The sequence below is a fragment of the Pygoscelis adeliae genome, unplaced genomic scaffold (genome assembly GCF_000699105.1).
Source record: "Pygoscelis adeliae isolate BGI_AS28 unplaced genomic scaffold, ASM69910v1 Scaffold36, whole genome shotgun sequence".
In the NCBI taxonomy this organism is placed as follows: Eukaryota; Metazoa; Chordata; class Aves; order Sphenisciformes; family Spheniscidae; genus Pygoscelis; species Pygoscelis adeliae.
The window spans coordinates 525,283-538,594 of record NW_008824934.1 but is presented as its reverse complement, the minus strand read 5'-3'; the positions used below and the strand labels follow the sequence as shown (position 1 = coordinate 538,594).

The following is a 13,312-nucleotide window of genomic DNA, read 5'->3' as shown; positions in this document are numbered from 1 at the left end:
AAAAACAAAAACAAAACAAAAAAGCTACTTTAACCAGCCTGCAAGAAGAGTAAGGAAGTATAACAGCAAACTTTTCCACAAAGTTTAGTTTATTTTTCAAACCAGGTTAAGTTTTCAGTTAGGTATGCTGAAAGCATCCTGTGATGCCTGCAGAATGCAATCCTGGCAACTGAGATATTTTCAATTCTACATTAATAATGGAGCTCATTTAAGAATAAAAGTAGACAAGCTACTGAAGAAAAAAGATCTGCCTTACCACAAGCTTCCATTTTTAGCTAAAATGTAGCCTGGTAAAAGCAACATGAAAATTACAGGCTCATTCATCGCACCACAGTACTGGTTCAGCAAAGAAAGAGTTCTTGTAACAAGCTTCATACACTCTGCCTTAATCAGCCCTTACAACCCTGCTTAGCTGAGAGCTTGAGGTTCTCAACATCAAGAACTGGGGTTTCTAAAACAGGAGAGAACAAAAAGTACCACAGAATACTTTAAGCATGGTTCAAGTGGTTAAACCATTACACCAAAGCACCTGGAGGTCAGCCAGCCCTACACATGGTTGGTGTACTCAGTGTCCCCACAGCCTTCTGCTCCAAGTAAAGCAGCACAGCAGTTTGGAATAAAAAACAATAGAGTAACTCCAGAAGGCAAAAGCATCATTGTTTCTGGGTAAAACTTCCCTATTACACATACTCACTAACTGCTGTCAGCCTAATAGTCTTTTTTCTTTAAAGATATTGAAGTAGTTACACTAAGGTGACAACCCAGCCTAAAAATTTATCTCAACTCTAACATCCACCAGAATACAAGTCTTCACATGAAGAAGGCTCTTCTGCAGAAGAGACTGCAACTTTTTTCACAAGGTTGGGGAAAGCAGGGAAGAAAAGAGGGAAAAAAGGAAGAAAAGGGATTTTGAAGAGTAGGGAAATCATTTAGAAGTATTTTACTTTAACATCATAGCAAATCTGAATAACCCTCCAAAGTTAAGCAGCTTCCTAAGAAGATGAAATACGTTCACTGTAGCCCTCTCCAAAGCCATTAGCTGCGTAAATATGTTTTTCTTCTTGACCTATGGATTCAATGAGACTTAAAACCCAAATATTCTGGATGTTGATTCCACCTGCACAGCTTCTTAAGATTGCTTTACACATATATTGACTAGATGCTGAAGGCCAATGTTTGAACTGCAGCAAAAGCGTTCCAGCGTCTTAAAACACACCATCAAGTCCTACATAACCTGACACAAGGCCAGGCACAGCACATCAGACAAGACACCTGCCCACCGAGGGTTTGGCTCAGCCCCTGGGACAAGGTTTGACCAGGCTTCATAAGCAGCTGCCCTTGCTGTAGGAACCTGGACAGAGCACAGATAACACCAATTCCTCTGTAGCAGGGAGATCTCCAGCACAGCTGCAGGAGGAGTCCCACCCCACACCAGTCCCCAAGAGAGGCACACCACTTCATGTTTTGGGGGTCCTGGCTGACTGCGAGCTGAACTTGAGCCAACAATGCTCCCTCGTGGCAGACAGCCAACAACATCCAGCGCTGCACTGGGAAGAGCATTTCCCACAGGTCAAGGGAGGTGATCCTTCCCCTCTACCCAGCACTGGTGAGGCCACATCTGGAGCGCTGTGTCCAGTTCCAGGCTCCCCAGTACAAGACAGACATAGAGCTACCAGAGAGAGTCCAGCAAAGGGCCTTGAAGATGATTAAGGGACTGGAGCATCTCTCATATGAGGAGAGGCTGAAAGATATGCTCAGCCTGAAGAAGGCTCAGAGGGGGATTTTATCAACATGTGCTGTCTTCTGTATAGACATGTGTTTTGAGTGGCTTTATCAACGTAGTTTAAAATAGATCTCAATCAACACTACTAAAAACTATTTTCCATGACCATTACACCACTTGAATTTTAAAAGTTTCTTGTATAACACATCCTCCTGCAAGAGTGGCACAGAAGGTTGTTTTATCCAAGGCACTCAACCAGCGATGATTTCACTGGAGGGAAAAAAAAAAACAGAAAACCCAACCTACTAGCAAACATCAATATTACTATTAAGGTAAATCAACAGTTTCAAATGAAGTTAGTTTCCTGCTCTGGTATATCTTCCTTATCAACATGCACCCATCTGAACGGGATGCATCCTACACCCAGCAAGGACAGCTCTATGTAGGTAGGCAGTCATTAATTTAGCATGCAGATGCTTCTGTTCAGGTACCCAACGCTTAGCACCACTATAACATGTCAACCACATGGTAGAGATAATGTCTGTGAAACTGGGAATTGCAAGTTGGTTTATTAAAATTATTTCTCACAGTCTACCTAGCTGATTATTATCACAGAACAGTATCTTAATGCCCAAGAGATTACACGTCCTTTCCAAATCACTGCCAACAACATGAAATTCCCATTATGCCACCAGGCAACAGTAATTAGAAGTCTGAAATTTAAAGCTATGCTTCAAGACTATTCTGTATTAAAAAAAAACAAACAAAAAAAAAACCCAAAAAACTATCCTCAGTTTGATGGCTTGGTCCTAACTATCAACGTAAACAGTTCTATTAGACAGCTGGAAACTTGAAGGATGTTTTGGTATCTGCATGTGTATGTGCTCCACCAAGAGTTAATTCTAGTTCAGACTTTTCTTGTTGAGTACAGATCTGTATTCCAGAAAGCCTAGTCTTTGTTGTCACCTCCTACAAGAGCAGCTTTGAAGGACAACCTATAGAAGTATAAAATAATTACAAATTCATAAATCTAAATATGCTCAAGTGAATGGATACAACCCCTTCTCTTTTATTTGCTGTCTTCTTTCTGGAAATCATCTGCTGTGCCTATAATTTCCAAGCACATAAGCTTTGAAAAGCAAGCAGTACCTTACTAACAGGTTTGCAAAACAGATTACCCTAGTAGGGACAACGCTAGATTGTACAACTCCTTCGAAAACTTACTGAAAACACTTCTGTAGTCAAAGGCTAGCATGGCTGGACCATTTCTGTGGGAGGTATTGCCTTCTTATGTTGAAGAATTGCCAAGTTTCCAGCTGAAGCAGTCGTGCTCAGTAGACACTTCTCCATGTATTAGTGTGAAGTACACACAAAACAAGGGAATATCAGGTTATAAGTGTTAATGCTCATTATGCAACAGTTACCTTAGCTGGTTGAAGAGCTAACAAATTTCCATTTTCAATATAGCATGCAAGTACAAACTAATAATTACAATAAGCTAAAGATACCTGTAACTGAATGAACCGACTGCACAAATGCCTCATTATTACATATAGCTCAATTCTTGAATTACAGGTCCCATTTTAACTAGGCAGCTTTCTACAAGGGGGCACTGATGTTAATACGTAAGAGATTTTGTGCATAAAAACCCCTGCAGAATACCTGGTAATGCAAGATTCTAAAAAATTAGTTTTGTTGTGTTTGCTCTGTCCAAAGACGAGTTTTTCCTGGTAAATGAAATACTTCACCTGTTTCCCACGCACAAGATTGTGAGGAAAATACATTCAAGCTCCGCTCATGACTTAACAGTATGAAGTTGCAGCCCTATTAGGAGCTATGATCTTTAAGATTACAAGTGACACGTTCTTCCCCCTCGCCATTTCTAGTAGTAGAAATCTGGAAATGCTTTCCTCCTGAAGAAATTCGTGCACATTTTGTACTCTGCTTGAAGTATCTAGAAGACTGCATTAGGAAAAGATTCTCATTGCTGCATAGAACACAGGAAGATTGCCGACTAAAGAATAAAGGTCAGTTCTGGGGTCCTTCCAAAGTTCTGGCTACATTCTTCATCCTGTGACCTTATTCACACAAAACGGCACACAAAACTGGAAAATCCAGGCATAACAGGTCTACCATGAAACAGCTTCTGACCTGTCAACATGGCCTCCCATCAAACTGCTTTCAACTAAGCAGTGAGGACAGCAGTCTTAGCACTTCAGAAACCCACAAACATAAAAAACCCATCCACCATAAATAGCCACTAGTACTCAGAAAAAAAACAAAAACCAAAAAACATTAAGCTGTTATTTCAGAAAATTCAGGGGAGAAGCCAGATACTAACAAATCTGGAAACCTTGCAAGACCTTGCAAAGCCAGAATTCAGTAAGACAGTTTCACATTCAAAGTCCCAAATTTGAATTGCTGTCTCAGAGAAACACTGCATTTTTGTCTCCTCCAAAAACGTTACAGAATAAGAATAATTCACAAAAAAAGTTAACTTCTACATGCAAATTCCTCAATATGCCAGAGATGATTACCACACAGTAAAGCAATACAACATCTACTGAAAGCCATCAAACTCTAGTTATATCTGCTTTGCATAATCCATCAGCTTTTGCTTGCATGCCTAGATTTCTAAGACCTGAGGACTCATCACTCCCTCTGTTTAACAAGTATTTGAAAATAAACCTTTTGGATAGTTTACCACTTTCTCAAAATAGAATACTAATCAGCAGACAACAATGCTTAAGATCATGGCGGGGACACACACTTGCAATAAACAGCTCTGTAGTGAAGTAGCCTTTCTCCTGCCACCAACAGTGAACAAACTCAAGCTGTCTTCATGGAAGACAGCATCCCTATATTGCCAAAATACTCACATTTCCTGATGCTAATCCCATGACCTACATTTAAAAAAAAAAAATCATACTGATGCAATATTTAAGCATAAAAATCTGGACTGTAACAGGTCACTTCATTAATCCTTTCTAAATGCATCTGCAAGCTATGTGCATTATTAAAAAAAAATCTCTGCTGTACCTAGAATTAAGAATTTATGTAAAAATAATAAAAGAATTGATTATTACAAGTTTAACAGATGCCTAAAGCCAAATGCTTAAAATCACACTTTTTAAAAAGAGGGGTCTTAGGAGATCTTTGAAGTAGTTCACAAATACTAATAACTCTTGCTAATTTAGCGACCCAAGTCAAAAGATTTCCTAACTACGTCTCTTCTCTTCTGCTTTGCTCTGAAAGAAATTCACATTTAAGAGCATTCTAACACTTCCTGATAAGTGGTGGGCATAGGAAGCTAACTTATTTTAAGAACAAAATTACTGATATTTAGTATCAGTTTTCAACAAATTTTTATTTATTAAGAATGTCAAAAGCCAATACTCTAGGTTTTATTCCTTTGTTCAAAATTATCTATATGTAATTACTCGTTCAGAAGAGCAACACATCTATCAATAAACTGCATCAATTTTATCAAACTGGCCAGTGATGTTTTTGGCTGTCTTTTTTCCTGATCTTACAATTTAAAAAAAAAAAAAGTAAGGAAAACTTAGAACCTGCTTGTGCATAAATTTCTAGCTACAATTATCAGAAAAATGAGTTACTGAAAATCATCACTTAATAAAGTATTCCCTTATCCAAAACCAAGCAATTTTGTTGTCACATACTACTAGACATCTCCCTTCAGACTGAAAAACAAAACCCAGGCAACATTGAAGGAGAATATACTACTATTAATTAACCAACACAGAAATCACTAAGCATTTATTACTAGATGCTTCTATTTGCAGAGCCTTATAGTAAATGAAGAGTTGTTCTGTCATCTTTCATTGCTTCCTTCAACTCTCTTATCATTAACCTCCAGTTTTTACTGGCATTTTCACTTCATTTGTAATCTGACCAGAATCTCTGTTTACCTAAACAGGGTAGAGCACATGCACAACAGGGATATCGCAGTCCTACTTTAATACTAATGCCACTGGCACACACCGTATTTCTCACCATTTAGAATTAATATTATTGCCATGAAAAGAGAAGTAGCTACAAAGGTAAGAATACGTAACCAAATATTGCTGGATCCAAACACCTTCTCGGTAACACACAACTAACTATTCATGAGCTGCAGAAACAAAAATTAGGTCTTACTAGGCTAAAAAACAAAAAAACACCACTTTGCACTTTAACTGCTACAGACAAATCAAGAAGGTTTTAGTTACTTTCTCAGGCCCACTAATATGAATCAATTAGGCTTTGTGCCATTTATCCAGATACCATTGTTCCTTCCAATTTATTTAATTTTTTTTTAAATCACAGTAATTATTTATATCCCCTTGGAATTGTGCTAAAGTTACCTTTTGTAATTTTTTGAGGAAATACAGTTTTTGACATAAGCCCTTTAGCATCAGGAATGCTTAAGAGATTTACTTAAGAGTGAAAAAAACATGCATAGCAGGAGCTATCTGGAAAGCTGCTAATAATGAGAAAAGTTTCATAGTTTGGATTTAGAAGTGTTAAGGAGGCAAGAGAGGAAAAAAACAAGGGTAAAACTATAGCACAAATCAGTCAGATATAGAAAGGTTGCCTGGCATGTGAAGTGTTATCAGCAATGTGTTTGCATAGAAGCTAAACAAAATAATGCAAAAAAAAAAAAGACAAACACAGAAACAAAACAAGAAATCCATTATTTCTTCTCCAGGAGACCTAAAGTAATGCTACAGTACCAGGATATTATCTTTTCAGAAAACGTGTAATCTCTCATCTAGATCAGCTGAATCTATAGATGGCAGGTTTTGGGCAGTTCAGAATGCAAGCTATAAACAGTACATTTTCTCCTAGAAGCTAGAAATGGAAGCACGCTGTTGTAGGACCAGTTTACACATCATCCCAGTGTAACAAATCAGTGACAGAACCATGACATAGCATGAAAACACATTACACGTGTAAATATGTATACTTGTTTCTTTTTAGTAAAAGTCAACATTAGAAACACATTTCTTCAGTTATCAAAATAAGTTTGTAATCCACAATTTAAGAACATGCCTATAGTAGGCTGCAATCCTATTAAGAAACACAATTATTGTCAATTCTCATGAAGTTTCCAAAGATTGTTTTTTAAAAGCCACTTTTGGGTATACCGATTTTCCAGGAGGTCTTCAGTTCATTTTCTGTGATTTAAGTATGTTCAAGAAGTCCTCATGAAGACTGATGTATTTCTTTATCATGACGATGTTCTGTTCAAGCTCTCCCCAAATAATTCACAGTAGATGCTGAGGAGAGCACAGCATGTGAATGGATCATGTTGCACTGAATTCACAAGCAAATGAACAGCTAGATGCAAAACCTGGCGCAGAGGCAGGTGATTACACCACCTCCTGTTACCAAAATCCTGAAGATTACAATAAAATCCATCAGGTGGATCAACTGCCACTGACTGAGGGTTAAAGTGTAAAAGAACAAGTATTTTCCAAAAGTCTGAATGATATTTCTCTCAGCTCTGTTTGCCAACACATCCGTATTGGCACAATCTTCTCAACCTTGTTAAAAATCATGTATTGTTTCAGATATTACCATTACAGTGACATCAGTAGGTACATTAAAATCTTCACCACAGTATTTATATTAGAGGAGGAAATGGGCTATGTGGTCACTTACAATACAAAAAACAGAAACAAAAAAACAAAAATAGCAAAATTAGACATGAAAAATACTAATAAAAAAATCAGTAAGACTGTGTATATGCATAAGCATAGAAAATGAGTAGAAATTCCTATTATTGTATTTTGTATTTCCATAAATTTCAGCTCAACTATTTTATCAACAGAAGCTGAATCATCCATTTCCTTCTACATATGCCAGCTAGTAGAGTCGACTGAGTCAAAGGAGAATCAGCTGCTTCCTATTTACATCCATTTAAAAAATACAACTAACTTTCAGAATGCTACATTTAGCAATACTACTTTTTACATCCTTAAAAGTCAAACCATTTAAAATTAGAAGAAATAGCCAATCAAATCAACATACCCTTATTCTTGAGCTAAGGGAGACATTTACAGATATAAGGTGGTCTTTTACAGACAATTTTGCTTCTGAAAAACATCCCCCTCATCCATGCATGTAGACACAGACTTTGAGATACTCACACGCTTATATGTCTCACTGCACTAAGGCCCTCAAAACACTAATGAAAAACACATCATGTTTCCAGAAGCAGCAAGATAATTTATATTCTATCAAATCTGAATTGTGCGTTACCACACAGATCAAGAGTTCCACCCAAAATGCCTTTCACTGCTAAGATTGAATCCTGAGAGTACTTCAGTAACATGGATTCTTTTTTGTGCTCTGACTTAGAACGACTCTGAGAAAGTAAGCAAGCTTTACAGTATTAAGCTTTTATAAAAATAATAAAAATCCAATAGAAGCAACAAAGGTACCCCATCTTAGAGACAGGCTGGACAAGACTTGGTAACTACCTTCTGGCCATCACATCCTGCCTCAACAAAAATATGGTAGTCAAAACATTTGAACAAACCATCTGCTCTCTTTGTGCCTCTGCTACGCAGACGGTACAAAACAGCCTTAGAGGTCATCTAAATGAAAAACATTCGTTCTTTACAACTGTGTTAAAGATCTTATCCAGGCTTCAGCAAATTAATAAAAATAATACATTTACTTCATTGAAATAAGATTTTAGGTGTTCAAACAGCACACTGTTCTTCAGTACGAGATTAACAGAGCGCTGTTAGAAAGAAGTTAGGCTACACCATGAAATATATGCTTTCCAGCACCAGTCTGAAGATAAAAAGTATTTCAGTGGACCTTAAAAAATCAACAAAACATATTATATGCATATAGCAGATAAAAGAATACTCAGCGGAGATTAAAATATAGCATGACTTCTCTAATCTTTTTACCCAAAATAGACTGAGCAATACTTTGTTCTCTAGCCCTGCAATCAACATAACCCATCTTTAATCAATGTGCAACCAGTTCCATTAGTTTTGATAGCAATGATTTATACCCCCTAGTAGCTCGTTGATTTCTCCCGGCAATTGCTGTATTTTGATATGTACTGTTGATACAAAATAAGTTAAGGTACAGAAGAACAGGTACAAGAAAAGCAAGGCTGACAGACTGAAAAGCAGAGTAACGCAGGAGACCTTGAAGACATTAGACTGAGAAGTGGTGTTTGGGAACAGACAATGCAACAATGCTTAATGCTGATATAAAAGGTAAACTTCAAGTACAACCCAGGGACAGTATCACAACAGAAAGCACAAAGGTACAGCAGGAAATACTTGCTTTCACCCTTGGACATTCTTCTTTCCATAGTACTGCATTAACCCTCTTAAAACTTCTGGCGTTAGTCTTTAAGTAGCAGTTGTATTCCTCTAGATAGTATGCATCTGCTTAGGTGATCAAAATAAAGAGGAAAATGTAATAAAAAGAAAACAAGTAAAGTACTACTAGGGTTAGGAGCCAGGGTGGGAATTAACTAAGAAAGACAAATATGAAAACATTAGAAGACAATCCGATCTATTTTAGAGAAAAAAAAATATGTGCAAAGTGAAGTCAAAAAAGCAAAGTCTGTTTAACAAAGCCAGCAGCCAGTAAGGTTAGTTGAAATCTGTAACTCTTAAGGTTCTGCACTGATTTCCTTGATCCTCTGCATACCCCCTTTGTATAAGCACTGCTTCGTGGTTTTTTGGAGCCCCTGGACACTACTGTTGTACAAAATTATGCGAGTTTTTGAAGAGAGGGTGGGTCTGAGTTTGTTTTTAAAACAGAAAACACACTAACTGCAGTAGACAACGTATCAACTTGGTCCTTTAAAAATAGAAAGGGAGAGAGCTTTGAAGACAGGCCACTTCCCCCTTATACAGAATATTAAGGATTCTGACTTGGGAAAAACACAGTTATTGTTGTTTCCAACTCCAGCTTCCACCTCAGCTTGCTTTTATAAGTTCCTTCATCTTCTGTAAGAGCCGAGCTGCTCATTATCTAGAAGCCGAACTACCACAGTTTTGCAGCACGGTGCATGGTAATAAACTATTTGCCATCTTGGCTTCCTTAACATGCGAAGTTGTGAACTGGCAAGGCAGCTGCTGAACAGCAGATGTCTATGCCACCTTTTGTGAAAGAGGGCAGCAATAACTGCCTTCCCCAGAGTGAGCCCTTCTGAGTTTAATTCACAACTGCAAGGATATGGAACAAAAAAAAATTGCTATAGGATAAATTAGACTGAGAAATCAAAACCAGATGAACTAAATCTTGAATTCTCCATGGTATGTATCCAGGTAAGGTGGCAGTCACTGCTAGCTAGGCGATACAGCTTAACATCCCATCTTATTTCAAGAAAACCTGTTCAAATGCTTTATATTTGATTCCCAGGGTAGCAAACAAAAAGTGGAATTTCCAATGCCCAATTTAGCGAGTTCCATCTTGTAATAATAGTTAAAGGAAAGAGAGAAGAGCCAGACTTGAAGCAAATATGAAGATTACTGGGCACCTTCTCACGTCTAAGGACTTGCCTAAGATTTCCAAAACATTTGGAAGAACTTCATTCTATTTTCAAAGTTTCTGAGTTTATAGTGTTTAAGACTTTTTTTTTTTCCTTTTCTTCAAGATACTATACTCCATTTTATTATAAGGATACAGATTTTTTGAAATCATTACATAATTGAATCTTGGATATCCTGAGTTTGTAGTATGTCAAATTCAAGACTGAGAGACTTGGAATACTCAGATATTACTAAGTACTCACAACTGAACTACTGTGCCCAGATATTAAAGCCCCAAATGCAGGTTCTGCACAAGTTCCACTTCCCCCATATGTCAGCAATGAATCTTTCTGTAGGACAAACCAAAGTATTTCCTGAAATGCTGAAGCTTCACCTATTGTCTATAGGCACAAGTATAAAGGAAGACAGTAAGTTGAACTAACCAATTTGACTTCACTGCCCGAAGTTTCCATGACATTTGAGTTTTCATGCATGAAAAAAAACTTCCCTGACTTCTCAAGCATCTATTAAAGATACACTACTTGTCAAGATTTTAAATCTGTTAAATTGTTCCTGTTCAATATTATTTCATTTTAAGTATTATACAGTCTTTTAACCAAAGTACCGTATATTAACTTCTACAGTAAGTTTTCAGGCACTATCCAGATACTATCTGACAACTTATAGTGAAATCCAGGACTTAGTAACCTGAAGCACAATTAAATTGCCATAAGCATCAAGCGAACTGTTCTTGATCTTTGTACAGACAACACCTTTGTTAAACAGGCAACAGTGTATCTTCAGTATTTTACTACTTCACAAAGAATGTGCAACACGAATATCAAACATATGTCCCAACAAAGAGAGCTCTCTAATTAGTACAGTATAATCTTATTTTGAGTACCAAAGGTTTCAGCAGACTATCATGTCTACCTTGTTTTTCTAGACAAACAGAAAAAATTACCACCCTCCAAACACATTTGTTAGGCTATCTGAAGAAAACAGTTTTGGGAACTAGATAGGAAAAATCCAAGAGGACCATAAATGGTTTTCTTCTCAACATCTTGAAGCATGTGTAGGCCTGCTTTGCTGAGCACTATTACTTCAGTGTATGTTTTGTTTCCACTAAATAAGTTTTGTATTATGCAGTTATAAGTCATGGTATTTTACATACTGAAACATCAGTTTACCTTTTTTTAGAGAATCAAGCATTGCTATGTTCAACACATACCTTGAACCAGTTGGTGTTAACTATGATGTTATCAGCTCAAAAATTTAAATAAACTTAAATGGAACAGAACTTTACATATATGGCAAAAAACAGACTTACTGCACTAGTTTTCACCACAAAGATTTTACTAGAAAATATTAGTATTGCGCACATATCAAACTAAGAAATGGGTTTGGGAACTTCTCGTCAATGCTGTTTACAGAGTGAACATTTCTGCCTGGCCTTACAAATTTCACTACTGAAGATAACCAAACATTAACTTTTAAGATCTCTGCATCAACAAAAAAGGCACATTCATACCATCTTCTGTGCGCTTTTAACCTTGGAGCTTTGACCCACCTGCTATCCCCTCAATTGTTTCGGTAAATCCCTCAAAAGTCCAAGCGGTTGGACTGAATACAAAGTGTTCTGATTTTAAAAGAAGAGTATACCAGGGCAGTTCAATTACTCTACTTCCAGAAGAAAGCCACGTTCCCCACCAATTACAAACGGGCAGCAACACCTCAGGCAGTAGTTTGCAAGGCACATCATCTGGACAGTTACAAGCATACCACACAACCTCCAAAAACGTTTGTAAGCTCAACAGCCTGCTCAGTAACCCTCAGCAAAAGAAGTCTGGTAAAATATACCGTGTTACCACAGATGTCCCAATGAGAAAGTCCTTACAGTAAAGCATACACCGTTAACACTGGGCACGTATATTTTGGTTTCCATGGAAGTTAAACTGCAATTTTGAAGTGCACAATTAAAAATTCTTCTGTCAGAGCAGTGTTGGAAATTTGTTTCGACATTTCACAAAAAACCAAAACCCACCCAGCTTCTCAAATAACTTCATGGTTCTGCAAATAATTTTAGATAACCTGTATTTATTGACAGATTTCAATAAATCCTAAAATGTCAGGATGAACACAAAGCACATATTACTGAACAGACTTTTAAGATGGTTCCCTAAATCTAGCCCAAGAGAGGCAAGAAGGCCAGGAAAGCAGTAAGAAAATAAAGATGTATAGAATTAACAGTTCACCTGCAATAGTTAAGCAGAAACTCTTTTTCTTTCTTACAAAGAAAGAAAATAACTGGCATCAGCTGTTGTAATTAAGCCTACTGTAACAGAAGAAAAAACAAGCCACAGAAGTAAGGCATTGCTTTCCTGTCAGTGATGTCAACTTTGTGGGTGTTTGTCTTTCTGAAAGTCATATGGAAAGCCTTGCAAAATTTCTTACTTAGTCCCCCATAGTCAATACAGTTTGATTTTGTAATAAGGATGAGCAAAATCATCACCAATACCTGAACTGGTAAAATATTCACAACTGCTTTGATAGATGGGATGCAGGAGTTCCAGAGAGAAGTATTTTGGTTTTGCTCCCCCCCCGCTTTGCTGGGGGGGGGGGGGGGGGGAGAGAAAGAGCCGAAAATAGTGACAAAAATCTTTACATAGTTTTTAATATAGGACTGCATTACATAAAGCTACAAAAAATTATCTAATCCATCTAATTACAGATAATTAATATTTTCTTTTTTGGGAGTGCTGGCAGGCATTACTGCAGTTTTCAAGAAGACATCAAAAATATTCTCATCTGAGAAAAAGATGATAAACACAACTGGCAAGAAATTTTAGGCAAACCTTCCTCAGACCAGTGTAGGAACCCACAGAAAAAAATATTCAGCTATCTACAGTTCAATTAACCCTTATAACATATAGAAGGTATTTCTTTTCTACACATATAACCTTTAGAAATTGCAGCGATTTGACAGGCTGAAATTCTACTTCATTAAAAATTTGTATTTTTATTTGTTTCACGCAAACTACTTACAGAAATGAACTAAATTTCACATTAAAATGGA

General features: G+C 37.1%; 1 protein-coding gene across 1 annotated transcript in view; it reads right to left on the bottom strand.

Annotated features, from left to right (window-relative positions):
* Window positions 1–13,312, bottom strand: part of GNB1 (guanine nucleotide binding protein (G protein), beta polypeptide 1) — a 45,193-nt gene that overhangs the window by 26,089 nt on the left and 5,792 nt on the right. The window lies entirely within an intron of this gene.